This window comes from Euprymna scolopes, chromosome 33 (assembly GCF_053919585.1).
Source record: "Euprymna scolopes isolate OS-2025 chromosome 33, ASM5391958v1, whole genome shotgun sequence".
Classification (NCBI taxonomy): domain Eukaryota; kingdom Metazoa; phylum Mollusca; class Cephalopoda; order Sepiida; family Sepiolidae; genus Euprymna; species Euprymna scolopes.
In genome coordinates, this window is record NC_136514.1 from 43,069,035 (window position 1) to 43,086,077 (window position 17,043).

Genomic DNA, 17,043 nt, shown 5'->3' on the forward strand with positions numbered 1-17,043 from the left:
TTTTAAACTTCTCGGCCTAACGTTCACAGTAAACATGAGTTGGAACAATTACATTAAGAGCATTGCCAGAGCTGCTGCGAAACAGGTAGGTTCTTTCTACCGTGCTAGAAACCTACTAACGCGCGAAAGTATCCTGTACCTTTATAAGGCCATAATTCGCCCATGTATGGAATATTTTTGTCATATTTGAGCTGGTGCATCTGCTACTAGTCTCTCACTACTAGACAAAGTTCAAAAGAGAGTCGCCAACCTGATAGGTTCTGAACTATCATCTAAGCTTCAGCGTCTGTCCCATCGACGAAATGTAGCATCCCTATGCCTGTTCTACAAGGACTATAATGGTCAATGTTCCGACGAACTGCAATAACTTGTACGCCCTCTATATAAATAACCCCGACAAACCCGACAAGCAGCAAAATCCCACTTCTTCACAGTAAAGATCCCTAGTTGTAAGAGAGCCTTCTACTCCAGTAGTTTCTTCCCCAGAACCGGTAGACTTACTTTGGAATTCCTTTCCGGGTTCCTGCTTCCCCAACTGTACTGACATGCAGAAGTTCAAGTGTAACGTGGACCGACGTCTTGCTGCCCAACTCCTTACATAGTACCCTTGTAGCTTGTGTCCCCAGTAGTAGCCCCCTACATCAAAGTGGCAATAATCCTTGTTTGGGGTGAAAATGTAAAAAAAAAAAAAAAATTTAATACATGCGTCTGAGTACCGATTGTAAACTTTATACTGCTATAGAACCTCTTTCGAAGGAAGCCGGTTCAACCCAAATACACACGCTCCTCCAGCTATATACCTAGGAAAACGGAGCTATTTAATCTAACATGATATATATATATATATATATGTGTGTGTGTGTGTGTGTGTGTGTGTGTGTGTGTGTGTGTGTGTGTGTGTGTGTGTGTATAAAAGGCTTCCTTCAGTCTTGACAGACTATGGATACCCACTGTAAGGGTGCCTGCGCGTGAAATTTGTGTGGCAAGAGTTGCGCAATCTCAAACCACGCTTCTCCTGAGTCAACATTGTTGCATACCAGTGGCAAGTTGAGGTACAAGACGACTGGAAACAATGCAGAGATAAGCGGAGAGCACATACAGCACCTAGAATTCCCAAATGGTCACCCATCTGGTATTAGCTAGGCTCAACGTTGCTTAACTTCGGTGATCTGACGAGAACCGGTGTGTCAACGTGATTATGCCGTACACATATGTATATATATAGAGAGACAGAGAGAGAGAAAGAGAGAGAGAGAGAGAGAGAGAGAGGGGGAGATATGGAACAAAAAAAGTAAGAAGCGATGTTAGTAAAAATTAGTATCCCCACTGATGGTGGGTTAAACAGAGTTGAGAGGGAAACGATAGTGAAATATCAAGGTGTACCACATGAAAAGAAACTGGAATCTTAGGAAGATCTCCATCATTCTAATAATTATAGGAGTAACTGGACTCACGGTTTTCAATTGTAAATACTACCTTTCAAATATACCCGATTAACAAAGTTCAACAGCGATTCAAATAATTGTACGGTTAGAGAATATTTAAAAGTTCTGTCAGCTGGAATCTATGAGATTGCGTGTAAATCCGATAGAATGTCCCATCTCCAACTCGAACAAATGTTCGGAAAATTGATAAAGAAAAAAAAATATGCACACAATGCCTGCTTTTTTTTTTTTTTTTTAACTGTTCATTTTGTCTGCCATGAGATTAACAAAACCCCGCCGTCTCGACACCAGCTTAAAAGTATCTCGCTGCTAGTACGGGGCCACACGCTTATCTCCCCTGGCAGGTTTTTTTTCTTTCTGCTCGACCACGTGGCGCATCTTCCTCTGCTCTTTTTCTTCTGATGCAAGTCCGTGCATACTTCCTAATTTGAATATGTGCTTTTTTGACTACTGCTGCCAAGTTATCGTACAGCTTCTGTTGATATTTTCCCACGCGTTCATAAGCTGATTTTAAAAGTAATAGCAACGTTACACCTCATTTTATTTATTAATTTTTATCTTTTCTGTATTATTTGCCCCCCTTTCTTGCCAAGTATATGTTTTTCTCCTGTCGCGAAATTACCTGTAAATTTACACAGTTATGACAATTATTATAAACATCCAATCAGATATATAAATGTAACCTCGATCCTCCCAATTTAGACCGAGAGTAACGTTTCTGATTTAAGCCTACCTAGTTATGAAACGAACATTAAACATGTGAGTTTTTTTTTGTTTTTTTTACACAGTGATCACCACTTATCAAGGCCCGGAAGCCACTCAGGGATAAGGGTTATTGCAAGTACATTACGTTAGTGTGGAGATTTGATGAAGTGTTTACTTAAGGGGGCGGTTCATTAGGAATTTGTTAACATTGGACTTGAACACATCCAAGTTGTAGTCCGGTGGGAAGCAGGCAGACGGAACAGAGTTCCACAGGCGTGCAGTTCTAAGAAAGAAGCTTTGTTCATAGAATCCGCGTTTTGATTTAGGCACAGATAAAGAGTTGGGGAAACTTTTGACAGTGGATTCAGCTAGACGGGTGTTTTTCGTGAAAGATTGGCGAGGGGGGACCAGAGATTGGAGTTCAGACGAGCACCTGCCATGGAAATAACGATAAAACAAGGATAGGCTCGCAACGTCTCTTCTGTGGGAGGGAGGTTGCAGGGTAGAGAAAAGGGCATCCCCCACTAAGCCACGAAGTCTATTTTGTACTCTGCCAATATACATCCGGGACGAAATAAGGGTTACTTGTAACGTAGTAGTTCTTCGTCTTCAACTATGTCGTTACATTTTAGACTCGGACTAAACACGTTGTATCTGAGACAGTCACAAGAAGACAAACAAAAAAAAAAGAAATTCGACTAAGCTTTTGTCAATTGAAATGAAATGTATTTATTCGTGTTCCCCCCCCCCTCAAAAAAAAATAACGCATTACCTACCGTTTTAAAAGTTTCTTAGTTTATGTCATTTGCCATATATTTAAATGTCACTCGTCACCACGGGCCAAGCGTTCATCTTCCCTGACACTCAATTTAATCTCCGGTTCTGGCAACATGGTGAATGTTTGTCTTTTTTCCACTTCTCTTTCTTCGCTGTGATTCACCTTGCACACTTGCTCGAACATTTGCTTATATGTTATGCGGCTGCTGCTGCTGCTGCTGCTACCAGGGCTAGTGACACTGTTACATATGTATTTTCATAAATGACCTCCCTGATAAAATTGTCTGAGATGAGTTTTAAAAGTCTCTTAGTTTATGTCGTATGCCATGTAGTTAAAAATCTCTAGTCACCACAGGCCAAACGTTCATCTCCTCTAGCACGCAATTAATTCTCCGGTTCTGGAAACGTAGTGAATTTCTTCTTTTTTTTCTTTTTTTCTTTTTTTTTCTTCTCTTTCTCCGCTGTGATGTCATCTTGCACACTGGCTCGGTCATTTGCTTGTGTTATGCGGCTGCTATTGCTCCTGCTACCAAGGCTAGTGACTCCGATACATATGTATTATAAATGACCTCCCTGATAAAATTGATGGGATATATTTGCTGATGACACCACGCTCTATAATCGACACGAGGTGGGAGGGGGAAATTCATACATATCCAAGTGACCTTCAGTTGTAGTGGAATGAGGTCCGTAAATCTATTTCTTTTTCAATTTAATGCTCCAAAGTTTTTCCTTCCTTTAACATTTAAACAAAACCTTCTCAATAAATAATTATCATGACAAACAACACTCTACATGAGAGCCGATCTGTTAGACTCTTGAACCGAACATTCATAAGCAACATGAATTAGACCGATCGGGAGTACCGATTCAGGAGAGGTGTAGTTGATTGCGAAACCCTTGCCTCATAATTACTCGCCCAGCTACACTTACAGGGGGCATCCATTGTCGCTTGAGACTCAACGGGGCATTGCCACTGAGAATATAGCCAAAGCTGTTGCAAAGACGGCGGTCTCCCTCTACCATGCTAGAAAATAGGTCAAACCAGAGAGTATCTTATAGACAGGTTGTTCAAAAACTTAAATGGATTCTGTATTTTTTAATGATATATTTCTGTAATTTTAAAACAATATGTCTAAAACATTAGAAAATTGTTTTTAAAAAATGCAAAATTCAAACAATATTTATGCACAAATAATGTCTTTGAAATGTTGCCCATTTTCAGCTTCGCATATTTGTGTTGTTTCCAAAACATTATTCATAAGAGATTGCAGAATCTCTGGATTGCGATTTAACTCCCTTATTTCGTCCCGGGTGTGTTCCTTCAATTCTTGCAGGGGTTGGGATTTGACGTTTTGAGGTCTGTCAGCTGGCGGAAAAAAATAAGGGAGTAAAATCGCAAAAAGGGGCGACTCATTCATATATTCCCATAATGGGGTTTTGCTTGGTCCGAAGAAATCTTTCCCTGGTTTTCTTTTCTACTTTATTAGCGTATGTCATTCAGGAATTGTACCTAAGTCGTGATGCTATTTACCCGTAGTGTGTTGCGATTTGACCGTCTGACATTCGCACACACATATATATATATATATACATTTAAAAAAAATAATATATAAAACAAGAAGTATTTATAACTCTAAAAAATACGTTTTCGAAGTTAAATCGCTAAAAAAAAAAAAACGACAACGATAAATCTTATATATATATATATATATATAATTATATATATGTATATATGTATATATATGTGTATATATATGTATATATATGTATATATGTATATGTTCATATATATATCTATATCTATATATATATATATATATATATATATATATATATAAAACAAGAGGTATTTATAACTCTAAAAAATACGTTTTCGAAGTTAAATCGCTAAAAAACAAAAAAACGACAATAATAAATCTTATATATATATATATGTATATATGTGTATATATGTGTATATATATGTATATATGTATATATGTATATGTTCATATATATATATATATATATATACATATATATATATATATATATCTTGATAGGTAAAGTAAAAACGAAAGAATTCAAACATGGACGAGAGGACGAAAGAATAGAAATAACAAAATATATAAGATAATGAGAAGACAACTCATTTAAGAGAAAATTCAAACGAAGAAAGAAAAACAGGAAACTAAAAAAGCTGAAATATTATATATATAAAAAAAGAGGTAATATAAAGAGAAAAATAGAGTAAAAACGCTAAAAATAAACATCGACAAAGCGAATGAGAAAATGAACATTAAATAGATCCGTATTTGGATGGAGCTGCCTTATAAACAAATTACTCGCTCGTACCAAAAATCCTGGTAAAGAGCATAAAAAATAACGAGCAAATACATTTGAAAAAAGAATAAAATAAAAAATTAAAAAAAAAAAGTGTCGGCCATGTTTGGGATTCGTGTGTTGTTGAAACGTTCTGATTTAACTTTTAAGTTCAGACATTTAATGGCTATTTGCAATTCCTCTCTGTTTCTTTTTTTATCCTTATATTGTTGAAGCGTCCACACATTGCTGTTAGAGGTTCTGTCTGCCAAGCATAAATTTGAAATAGCATTTTTCGTCAGGTTTTTTTCATGTTTAAGTTTTGAAAACATCACCTTACAGATTTTAAACTTCAGACCGAACAACAATATGGATTTACACAAGCCCGTTCCACAGCAGACATCCTAACTACAATCTCGGAGCATATATACCATTCACTTGACAAAGCAGAAGAGGGTAGAGCGGTAGCTCTAGATATATCTAAGGCTTTTGACAGGGTATGGCATGAAAGTATTCTCAGGAAAATCAGATCATAAGATATCACAGGAAGAATATTTAACATAATTAAATCCTTCTAAGGTAAGAGAAACCCCCAGGTTATCCTCGATGGTCATACATCTAAACAATATGATATAAATGCGAGAGTGGTTCAGGGGTCTATCTTTGGCCCTCTATTATTCCTAATATTCATAAATGATCTCCCTGATAAAACTATCTGTGAGATGGATATATATGCCGATGGCACCACGCTCTATGACAGGCATGACAGGAAAACAAATGAACACATATCTAAAGAAATGGCAGAAACACTAGAGGATGACCTCCAATCTGTAGTGGAACGAGGATGAAAATGGATGGTCACATTCAATGCTGCCAAGACTAAACTTGTTTCCTTCAATAACTACAAGAAACCTTCTCTACCACCAATATCGATGGCCAAAGACTCTTTATCTGAAAGCACATCTTTTAAACTCCTCACCCTAACGTTCACAGGAAACATGAGTTGGAACAATTACATTGAGAGCATTGCCAGGACTGCTGCGAAAGAGTTAGGTTCTTTCTACCGTGCTAGAAACCTACTAACGCGCGAAAGTATCCTGCATTTCTATAAGGCCATCATTCGCCCATGTATGGAGTAATGTTGTCATATTTGGGCCGGTGCATCTGCTACTAGTCTCTCATTCTTAGACAAGGTTCAAAAGAGAGTCGCCAACCTGATAGGTCCTGAACTGTCATCCAAGCTTCAGCCTCTGTCCCATCGACGAAATGTAGCATCCCACTTCCTGTTCTACAAGTACTTTAACGGTGAATGCTCCGACTAACTGCAAGCACTTGTACCCTTTCTACGTAAATACTCCCATCAAACCCGACAAGCAGTACAATCCCACCCCTTCACAGTAGAGATCTCTAGACGTAAGAGAGCCTTCTACTCCAGTAGTTTCTTCCCCGGAACCGCTAGACTTTGGAATTCCCTTCCGGTTTCCTGCTTCCCCAACTGTATTGACATGCAGAAGTTCAAGTGTAACGTGAACCGACGCCTTGCTGCCCAACTCCTTACATAGTACTCTTGTAGCTTGTGTCTCTAGTAGTAGCCTCCTACATCAAAGTGCCAATGTGCCTTGTTTGGGGTGAAAATAAGAATAAAACATATAACTTTGGCAAGATCATCCCACAGAGTAGAAACTTTATGGCAACCTACCTGCCATATCTACTACCATCAGAGAGCGACGTCTACGATTTTCCGGTCACTGCCAAAGGAACAATCAAGAGATTTCTGTGGACTCCATGGCACGGGTGTACGAGCATAGGATGATCTAGATCCACCTACATCCAGTAAATTGCACATGGCACCAGTTGTGATCCTGAAGATCTGGGGAAGTTAATGTAAGACAGGAGAATCTGGAGATATATATATATATATATATATATATATATATATATATATATATATATATATATATATATATATATATATATAGAGAGAGAGAGAGAGAGAGAGAGAGAGAGAGTCACATTGGACCGGGCAAGCAGCCCGACCAGACATAGATAGATAACAGATATTCCAAAAGTAAACTTTCCTATTTTCTTCTTTTTTTGTTTTGCGCCTGTATGGATTGCAAATTGCGTTGTTATGATGCATTCATTAGCGGAAAGTTACATCTTTCTGTTTCAGATGTAACGTTATCCGTGAACCAACACGTTGTACGCTCAGTCGCAAAGTAGACAAAGAATAGGAAAGAACTTCAACTCGCTTTTTCTTTATGACAACGACATTTATCTCCTCATTGGTAGGACCGTGACGTCACCCACGAGAGCTCGAATGATTGCTCGTTCCATGCTCCACGTTTCTTATGTGATCTTCTTTTTAAAGTTTTTATCTTTTTTTTTTCGCTACCGGTGACGTCATTTCGCAGGTATTTTCATATGGCCGTCCACACTATGTTGCAACAAATAATGACGGCCTGCCGCTCTAAAAAAAGCAACTCCTGGCATTTATGTGTGTCAGAAACAGAGGTGTGTCATTGAATTTGTTGATCGTTTACGCAATTGATGCAGTTGATGTCAGCACAGTTAGGAGATGCGTTCGTTGATTTCAGAGTGGCGACACATGTGAGTGACAAAGCACCCTCCGGACTTTTACGACCGAGAGAATCGTTCGTCGCTTGCAAAAGTGTATTGAGACTGGTGGTGACTATGTAGAAAAATGTCGCTTGTTTCAATGGTACTACTAGCGACTTCGTAGCTCTTCAACGTTTTGGTTTTTAGTTAAAAAAAATAAAATGCCGTATTTTTGGAACGACCCTTGTAGACAATTTTGGGGGAGAAACATCTACTGAGGAGAATTTGAATGCCTACTAGACACTGTCCTCAAATGTTCAACGTCTCTCTGTACATGAGTTTGTCAGCAAAACCTGGCGTGGGGATACTTCTCCCCACGAGTAAACTCTGACTAAACATGCAAAATACCATAGTATTTGAAGCCCAACTAAAATCCCCTACCTTCGCTTATACAAGGATTAGTGCACCTTCTCTGCCTATAGTAACAAAACTAAGTGTGATACTCCACCAGACTAGATAAATTATTTTTCCTGGAATCCAGTAAAACTAAGAGCACAAAAGAAAGATATACTATGACATATTTCCTATTTACTTGCCTCTCTACCAGGACAGAGTTAGACACCACCATTGGGTTTTAATGTGAGGGGAAGGAACAAAAATAAAAATGGTCTCAGTCGTGAAGGATTTCTCCTCCACTAAAAATTGAAATGTAGCACTAGAACAGATGGTACTTATTTGCTTCCCCACGAAAGCAAATTAGACACAAGGTCGTTTTTTAATATGTGTGTAGGGGGGGGACAGTTCCCTAAAATGAGGACACATTGGCACTGTATAAATAATTAGTAATTGTCTTGGTTTTCCCTACATTGACCAAGGCCTAATTACATTAAATAGTAATTGTCTCATTATGAAGGGTGTTTCTCCTACATTGACCGAAGACCAATTACTTCAGTGAAGCACCAGAACAGATACTACACTTTAACTTTTGTTGTAACGTAAACTGATTCATAAGTGAGTGGAAAATTAATATTTTTTAAACATTTTTTTTTTACTAATTCAACGTTTGGGAGATCAACGAAAACCATAATGCAGTATTCGAATATCTATGCATCTCATATACAGATAAACTGTTAGCCTTAGGAAGGGGACCCCATAAAACAATATATATATATATATATATATATATATATATATATATATATATATATATATATATATATAGGGTGTAAGAATGTGGTGAAAGAAATCAACAAAGTGTTCGATCGCGAATGTAAGAGCTTAATACGGATTATTTAAAAACTATGCATTACATATTATCGAGACGTACCAATGGTTTCATTATGATGGGTCAGCCCCTTTGGGCTGAATTATTCCCACAACAATCTTCAGCGTCAGTCGGAACGAAAGAAATACAGGATGTCTTTTATTTCGTTTTGACGGACGCTGAAGATTTATGTTTGAATAATTCAGCCAAAAAGGGCTGACCCATCCTAATGAAACCATTGGTACGTCTCGATAATATGTAATGTATAGTTTTTTAAATAATGTATATATATATATGTGTATGTGTGTGTGTGTGTGTGTGTATGTGTGCGTGTATGTGTGTGTGCGTGTGTGTGTGTGTGTGTGTGTGTGTGCACTGGCTTTTACATGGAATGGTGCACCTTTTTCAAGTGATGTTACCTCAAGTAATAGCACAAAGCTGGATACTCCACAAGACTAGGCGAATTATTGTCCTGGAATCCACTAAGACGAAGAGACCAGAAGGAAGATATACTATAACATATTTAAATGGTCAATTTTGAATGGAAAATTATGTTCTGAACGTCTTTATTGACTCAGTGTTTAGAGGTAAACAAGAACTTACATGGAATATTGAATATATGTATAGAAAGCGATGTAACGTGTGCCACGTTTATATTTGAAATAACACCTGATAACGTCCGATCATCGTTAATGCTTTAGACTTTAATTTTCTTTAGTTTTTAATCGAATGTCCGTTACGAATCGGACAGAGTTTTAATAATAGATAATTGTTTGTGTTCGTCAATTCGTCTGTCACACATTATTTTGGAATTGCGTTGTTTCTTTGGTACTAGACAGCTTTCAAAGATGCCCACTCCCAATATTTTATTTCATCCCCGGTCACCCGCTATCGTCTTAAATCTTAGAGGAATCAATCTATTCTCACACCACACCAGATCTATTTAATTGTTTAGATCCCGCTTTCCTCTCACTTCCATTTAGAGACCGATCTGCTTGTTTTCAGATTACTCGGAAAGCAGTTGTGCGTCTCCACTGAACTGGAGATTGTGAGGATCTTTACTAAGCAACAATTTACTTTGTGAACATATCACAAACGATGTCTCACTTCCAACCGTGATTTCTATAAACTTTTTCATAAACAATTTTATAAATAAAATATTTGTGAAACAAGTAGGATCAACGGATATACTTAGAAAAAGGGTCTAACGTAGAGTAATTTCATATATAAAAGATAAATATTTTCCCCAAATCATAACAGCTTCATACCTTAAACAACAAACGGACTTTTATAATTTTATAGTTGCATATAAAACTCTACCTTTTTTGATGTGTTGATGGGCTAATACGATAGCGCGTAATGATGTTGTTTTAAGTTTGAAGTATTCATTTTTATCGATAAGCGCGCAGATTGAGTGGGCGCATCTTAAGAATATCCGATATAGTTTTTGTTCTCGTTCTTGTTTGGTTTTGTTTTATTATTATCATTATTTTTTATTATTATTATTACTTTTTTTTTTTTTGCATTCATCATATTTATCCTTTCTATTTTTTTTATTTGACAATCTGCAGGAAGACTCGGGACCCCAGCAGTAATTGGTTGTCATTATAAAACGAAATGCAGGCTCGAAAAAATGTTATTTTTAAAAGATTTGATGTCTGAAAAACAAGAAACGATAGAAAAAATAAATTCAAACGACCGAATGCGATACTTACCATCAAATTATTTATGTATCTAATGTATTTATACACCGAAGAATCCATAGATTCTCTCGCACACAGTTACGCGCGCGTATACACACACATACATATACAGAAACGAACATAAAAATACGATCTGATATGCATACACACTCATATGGACAAATGACTTATAACCCAATGCTTACAATTGTTTTGACATTTATATGTTTTTATTTTGTACATTTTTTAGATAATGATCGGTTGTTTGTATTACTACAATTATTCGGACTACTATTCTCATCTTGGTTGTTATACCAACTAAGTTTTGGCACATATAACTTCCTAAATACGTTGCTACACCGGTTCTCGTTGAATCATCGAAGTTAAGCAACGTTGAGTCTGGTCAGTACCAGGTGGGTGACCATTTGGAAATAGCGAGTGTTCTATATTGGAGCACGGCGACACATCTTTGCAAGAACTGAAAAAAAAAAACTCACGTCGTCATCTTCCCTGACTGGAATATACCTGCGATTGGGGACTGTTTGTGAAATTTATATTTTCTTGACATATTCTCCTTGGGAGGAAACCGATTCAAAACGCCTAGGGTTAATGCCGCTGACATATAATGTAACCATTTACCGTCTTGCATCTCTAACCCAAGTTTTCAATCCTATCAGTATTGTTTATCATGCAACTAGAAATCCGAGCACTTCTTATTCTTTAGTGACTATGGCTCTTGATAAGTCACAGAGTATCAGTAAGAAAAAAGCATGGAAAACAGGTACACACCTATATAAACGTACATACAAATACAGTCAGTTACACACATATATAAACGCAGATGGTAGCTTCCTTCAGTTTTGACAGACTATGGATACCAAATGTAAGAGTCCCTGCACGTGGATTATCGTGGCAAGAGTTGCGCAACCCCAACTAGACCTCTCTTGAGTCGATATTGTAAAATAACAGTTGCAAATGTATGTTCAGGACGACTGGAAACAATGTCGACATAAGCGGAGAGCACATACAAGCGCCTAGATTTCTTAGATGGTTATCCATCTGGTACAAGTTAGGCTTAACTTCGCTGACCTGATGAGAATCAACGTGTCAGTATGATTATGCCGTATATAAACGCAGATATAAGCATATATAAGGTAGTTATATAGTCAAATAGTGAGAGAAAAATTATGTGTAAAACTTCTTTATTAACTCAGTGTTAAAGATGTAAAAGAAGACCTATAATGGAAATTAAAATATTTATAAATCTCATGTAGAAATCAAGTGTTAAGCCCTGAGAAGGAACCTCTTGGTTTCTGAGAATGTTGAATAAGAATAAATGAAATAGAACTACACACGTGTATAAACGCACATATAACCACGGTAAGGTACACACACATGCACATACACACACTACACACACACACACACACACACACACATATATATATATATATATATATATATATATATATATATATATAACCACAGTAAGGTACACACCTATATAGACGCACATATAACCACAGTAATATACACATATATATAAACCCGCATATAACCTCAGTAAAGTACAAACCTATATAAACGCACATATAACCACAGTAATGTACACACATATATGTAAATATATATATATATATATATATATATATAAACGCGCATATAACTTCAGTAAGGTACATACTTATATAGACACACATATAAACATAGTAAAATATACACATATATAAACGCACATATAAACACAGTAAGGTACACACCTATATAAACGCACATATAACCACAGTAAGGTATACAAAAAAGGCTTCCTTCAGTCTTGAGACTATGGATACCCACCCTAATAGTGCCTACGCGTGAAATTTTTGTGGCACGAGCTGCGCAATCTCTAACCACACCTCTCCTGGGTCGACATTGTTGAATACCAGTGGCAAGTGGAGGTTCAGGACGACTGGAAACAACGCCGAGATAAGCGGAAAGCACATACAGCGCCTATAATTCCCAAATTGTCACCCATCTGGTACTAGCCAGGCTCAACGTTGCTTAACTTCAGTGATCTTACGAGAACCGGTGTGTCAACGTGATTATGCCGTACAGTAATGTATACACCCATGTAAACGCACATGTAACCACAGTAAGACAGATAAACACACAGCTGACTAGCAGTTTCACGCATTGTCGGGCGAACTTGAACACCATCTGCCGAGTCCACGTGCTTCGCCGGTAACCACAACACAGTCCACATTTCCACCTTGCCAGCTTATATTCCATAGAGTTTTCTTATCTGATTTCGCACAGACTTGACTTCAGTATCGATTGGTTGTGGTAAGGCTCCACCAACTTTCCCTCGAGATCGAACCACAAATGTCTACTTGTGTGTATTAACGACATATTGCCCGACTCCCAAAGCGAAACACGGATTGTATTTCCTAAGGGCAGAGATTTAAATTCGGTAGTTGATGGCCCATTGGTAACCCATGAGGCGATCAACCTTTAATTAAACAAAGGCATAAGTTTTGCAATTCTTTGTTTCCTTTCTATCGATTCATGAAATCCTGTACATTGGATTTCGCTATTTTGTTTTACGGTATATCAGCCCTTTTATGGTCATGAAATACTTAATTCGATCTTTTTAATAATATTATTTATGGCGAAAGTTTATAATATCTTAGAATAATGTATAATTTTATAGTGTATAACGAGAGTATGCCTCTTTTACTCTGTCTGTGCCAGATGACGTCATATACGTTTATATCAGCTCTCACTGTCAAGTAGTCGTAACCTCCAACACGTTCATCACTATTATTGCAAAACTATATAAAAGTCCACAGTTTTTCCCATACTTTATTGACTGCTTGCTGTGGTGTGTACTCCTCTGTGATACTTCTAGACCGAGGGATTGTCCTCTTGAAATCAAAGCTCTTTATTGATAATTTCAAAAGCGAATAAGTTCGGATATAACGGTTGTGAGGAAGAGAAGGTTATTTGACTTAATATTTGTTTCAAATCACTGACAAGTTTAATAAGAGGACTGCAAATGGACAGGTCGATAATTGCTGATTAATCATATCTTGTCAGCACAATTCAATATAAGATGTTCACACGGTGGTTTGCTTCCAAGACCCCCCTCTCTCTCTCTCTCTCTCTCTCTCTCTCTCTCTCTCTCTCTCTATCTATCTATCTATCTCTCTCACACACACGCACACACACGCAGAGACACACACACACAACACACACACACGCACTTTGAACAATGCAAAGTCTGTTCTACTCGCCAAATGTTTACAGGTGAGGAAGATCGAAAATTAAAAGGAGAAAAATATGAATTTTTGAGGAGAGAAGGGTACTTATGTTTGCAGCGAACACCTTTCTTTAAAATATCCTGTGCATCTACTGGAGTGCCCGCCATTCGAATCGTAAGAGATTTATTATACACGAGTAGCTATACCTATCTCGCCAGTATTAGTTAGTAAATAATCAGTATAGAACAAGCATCATTTGAAATCAACAAAACTAATCGACTTCAGAGGGCGGGAAGGTATCAATAAGGCCAATTACCACCACAATTGGATAACTGGAGTGACGGCTATAAAGAAAAAGTAGGTTCTTTAAGGCTGGGCTAAAAACTTATTCGTAACCTATCGACACGAATAGATGAAGTTGCCAGAATTAAATCACACTGATCCTTAACGTAGTATACAACTCCACTCTGCTTCTTGAATAACTTCGTTCATTTCTGAGATGTGTTCAAAATATTGTCGCGCCTGTATGAACTAGTGTTACGAAGAGTTTGTATAGAGCAAGTCTATCAGTGATCGGTTGAGTCAGTATTCTTTATATCTAGAAAGGGTGAGTCAAAGGTAGGTGGAGAGTAAACAAACATTTATTAAGAGATCACCTACACGTGCAACTATATGTTATAAGACGATTACAATTAAATGTTATATTATTTATCAGTGCAAGTGCTCAAACTATTTTCCTTCTTCATTTATACAGCTTTGAAGTCTGCCTCTTACGCTTCGACAAACAATTTCTACTCTTGGTTCACCTTATATATATACATATATATATATGTATATATATATATATATATATATATATATATATATATATATATATATATATATATATATATATGAGCAAACAGTTAATAAAATATGTTAAAAAACACTTTGAAATGAGTTAAAAACATATTTAATCTGAAAAGGAAACACTAGATAAATGGATAGTCCTTAATCCGCGGAGTTTCGAAGAAATATTCTCCTTCTCATCAGAGGGTAGGAATTAGCAAAATGCGGGATCGGATTTTGCATGCAGAAGTATTTGGTGAAACAACAAGTAAGTCAAAGATCTTACTTGAAAATAAAATAAGTTAAGTTCATATTTTCTTATATGGAAACAACTGCTTAAAAAAAACTGTTATGCTTCAACTCAAAACGCAAGCGAGCAACTTCTTTTTGCCTGATATAATAAAGAAAAAAATTTGGAAGATAAAAAATGAATTAAAATTTTTAAAATTTGGGATGTTTTTTTATTTTTACTTATCGAGTAAACAGAAAATGAAATCTAATTCATTTCGTCAAATCGTGGTATATGAAATGAATTGAAACAGAAGTTCAGTTCTACCAACACAACAGGTCCGCAGTGTGGGCTTACGAAAAATCTTTTTATTTTATTTAATATTTTTATAATTGGCGGTGTTAATTTATTTTAATAACATAGAAACATTCGTCGATTCTAAAGATGGATTGTCTGAAAATTTCAAATAAATTGGTAATGTAGAAATATGGTTTTATCGATTTTGAACGAACCAAGAATTACATTCTTATTTATATAGATTTATATATAGTGAATGAATGATAAAAGACTATTTTATCAATTATGCTCCCCCTATATATATATATATATATATATATATATATATATATATATATATATATATATATATATATATATACTATATTATATTTTGGGGAAAAACTAATTCCAGCAGGGTGCTCTACTATTTTAAAACATTCAACAGCGTATTATTTATATTTTTATTTTCCGAAGTTTAGTTAAGATAAGATATCGGTACCGTCGGTTTCAAACCTGATAATAAGGAACCGTTTTAAGTCCCAATATCAAGCTCTCTTCAGCCGATCCATATCATCTGTCTATAACCTGAAGTGGAAACAGATGTGTGTGTGTGTGTGTGTGTGTGTGTGTGTGTGTGTGTGTGTGTGTGTGTGTGTGTGAACCCGTTTACTCTTGACAGACTATGGATACCCACAGTAAGGGTGTTTCGGCGTGAAATTGTTGTGGCAAAAGTTGCACACTCTCCAATTTCACCTTTCCTGAGTCATCATTGTTTAATTTCAGCATGTCGGCATTGTTTTCAGTCGTCCAATACCTGCAACAGAGAGATGAACGTTTCAGGACATGAATGCATATGTTCAGTCATCATAAGAATGCAATTTGTAATCCCTTCTGATCGGTTAAATAAAACATAGGGGCATTACTTTTGATATGTCCTATGCATTCAATAGAGTGTTCTTTTCTTGGTTTAGCACGGACTTTAATTCAGTTTCGATTGATTATAATATAACTCCAACAATTTTCCATCAGAGTCGACCTACAAATAATTGCTTGTTGAAATAAACGAAATATTGCCTGACCGCCAAAGTGAAACAACTGACATAAGCGGAGAGCACATAAAGCTCCTAGTATTCCCAAATAGTCATCCATAAGGTACAGGCCAGACTCGTCGTTGCTTAACTTCGGTGATCTAATGATATCCAGTGCGTCAACGTGATTGTCCCGTATTTATATTGTGTATATACCCGAATCGTACGGCATAATCGCGTTGATACACCAGTTCTCATCAGATCACCGAAGTTAAGCAACGTTGAGCCTGGTTAGTACCAGATGGGTGATCATTTGGGAATTTTAGGTGCTGTATGTGCTCTCCGCTTATCTCGGCATTTGTTTCCAGTCGTCTTGTACATACACTTCACTTGCCATGGTATTTAACAATATTGACTCAGGAGGGGTGTGGATGATGATTGCGCACCTCCAACCACAAAAATTTCATGCGCCCGCACTCCTTCGTGGGTATCCATAGTCTCTCAAAGGCGCCGGCACTCCTTCGTGGGTATCCATAGTCTGTCAAAGACGCCGGCACTCCTTCGTGGGTAGCCATAGTCTGTCAAAGACTGAAGGAGCCCTATATATACCCGAATCACAACGTCCCCTCATATCTGACAATATGGTTTGTAGAATGTTATTGTATAACGTTTACGCCTTTATAAATAGTTAATTTCACTTAAAT

General features: G+C 36.8%; 2 pseudogenes; one reads left to right on the plus strand and one right to left on the minus strand.

The window, feature by feature from the left end:
* Positions 1 to 1,092: 1,092 nt before the first annotated feature.
* LOC145258401 (5S ribosomal RNA) lies at positions 1,093 to 1,209 on the minus strand (annotated as a pseudogene).
* Positions 1,210 to 16,560: 15,351 nt separating this feature from the next.
* Positions 16,561 to 16,677, plus strand: LOC145258572 (5S ribosomal RNA; annotated as a pseudogene).
* The last annotated feature ends 366 nt before the right edge of the window (positions 16,678 to 17,043 follow it).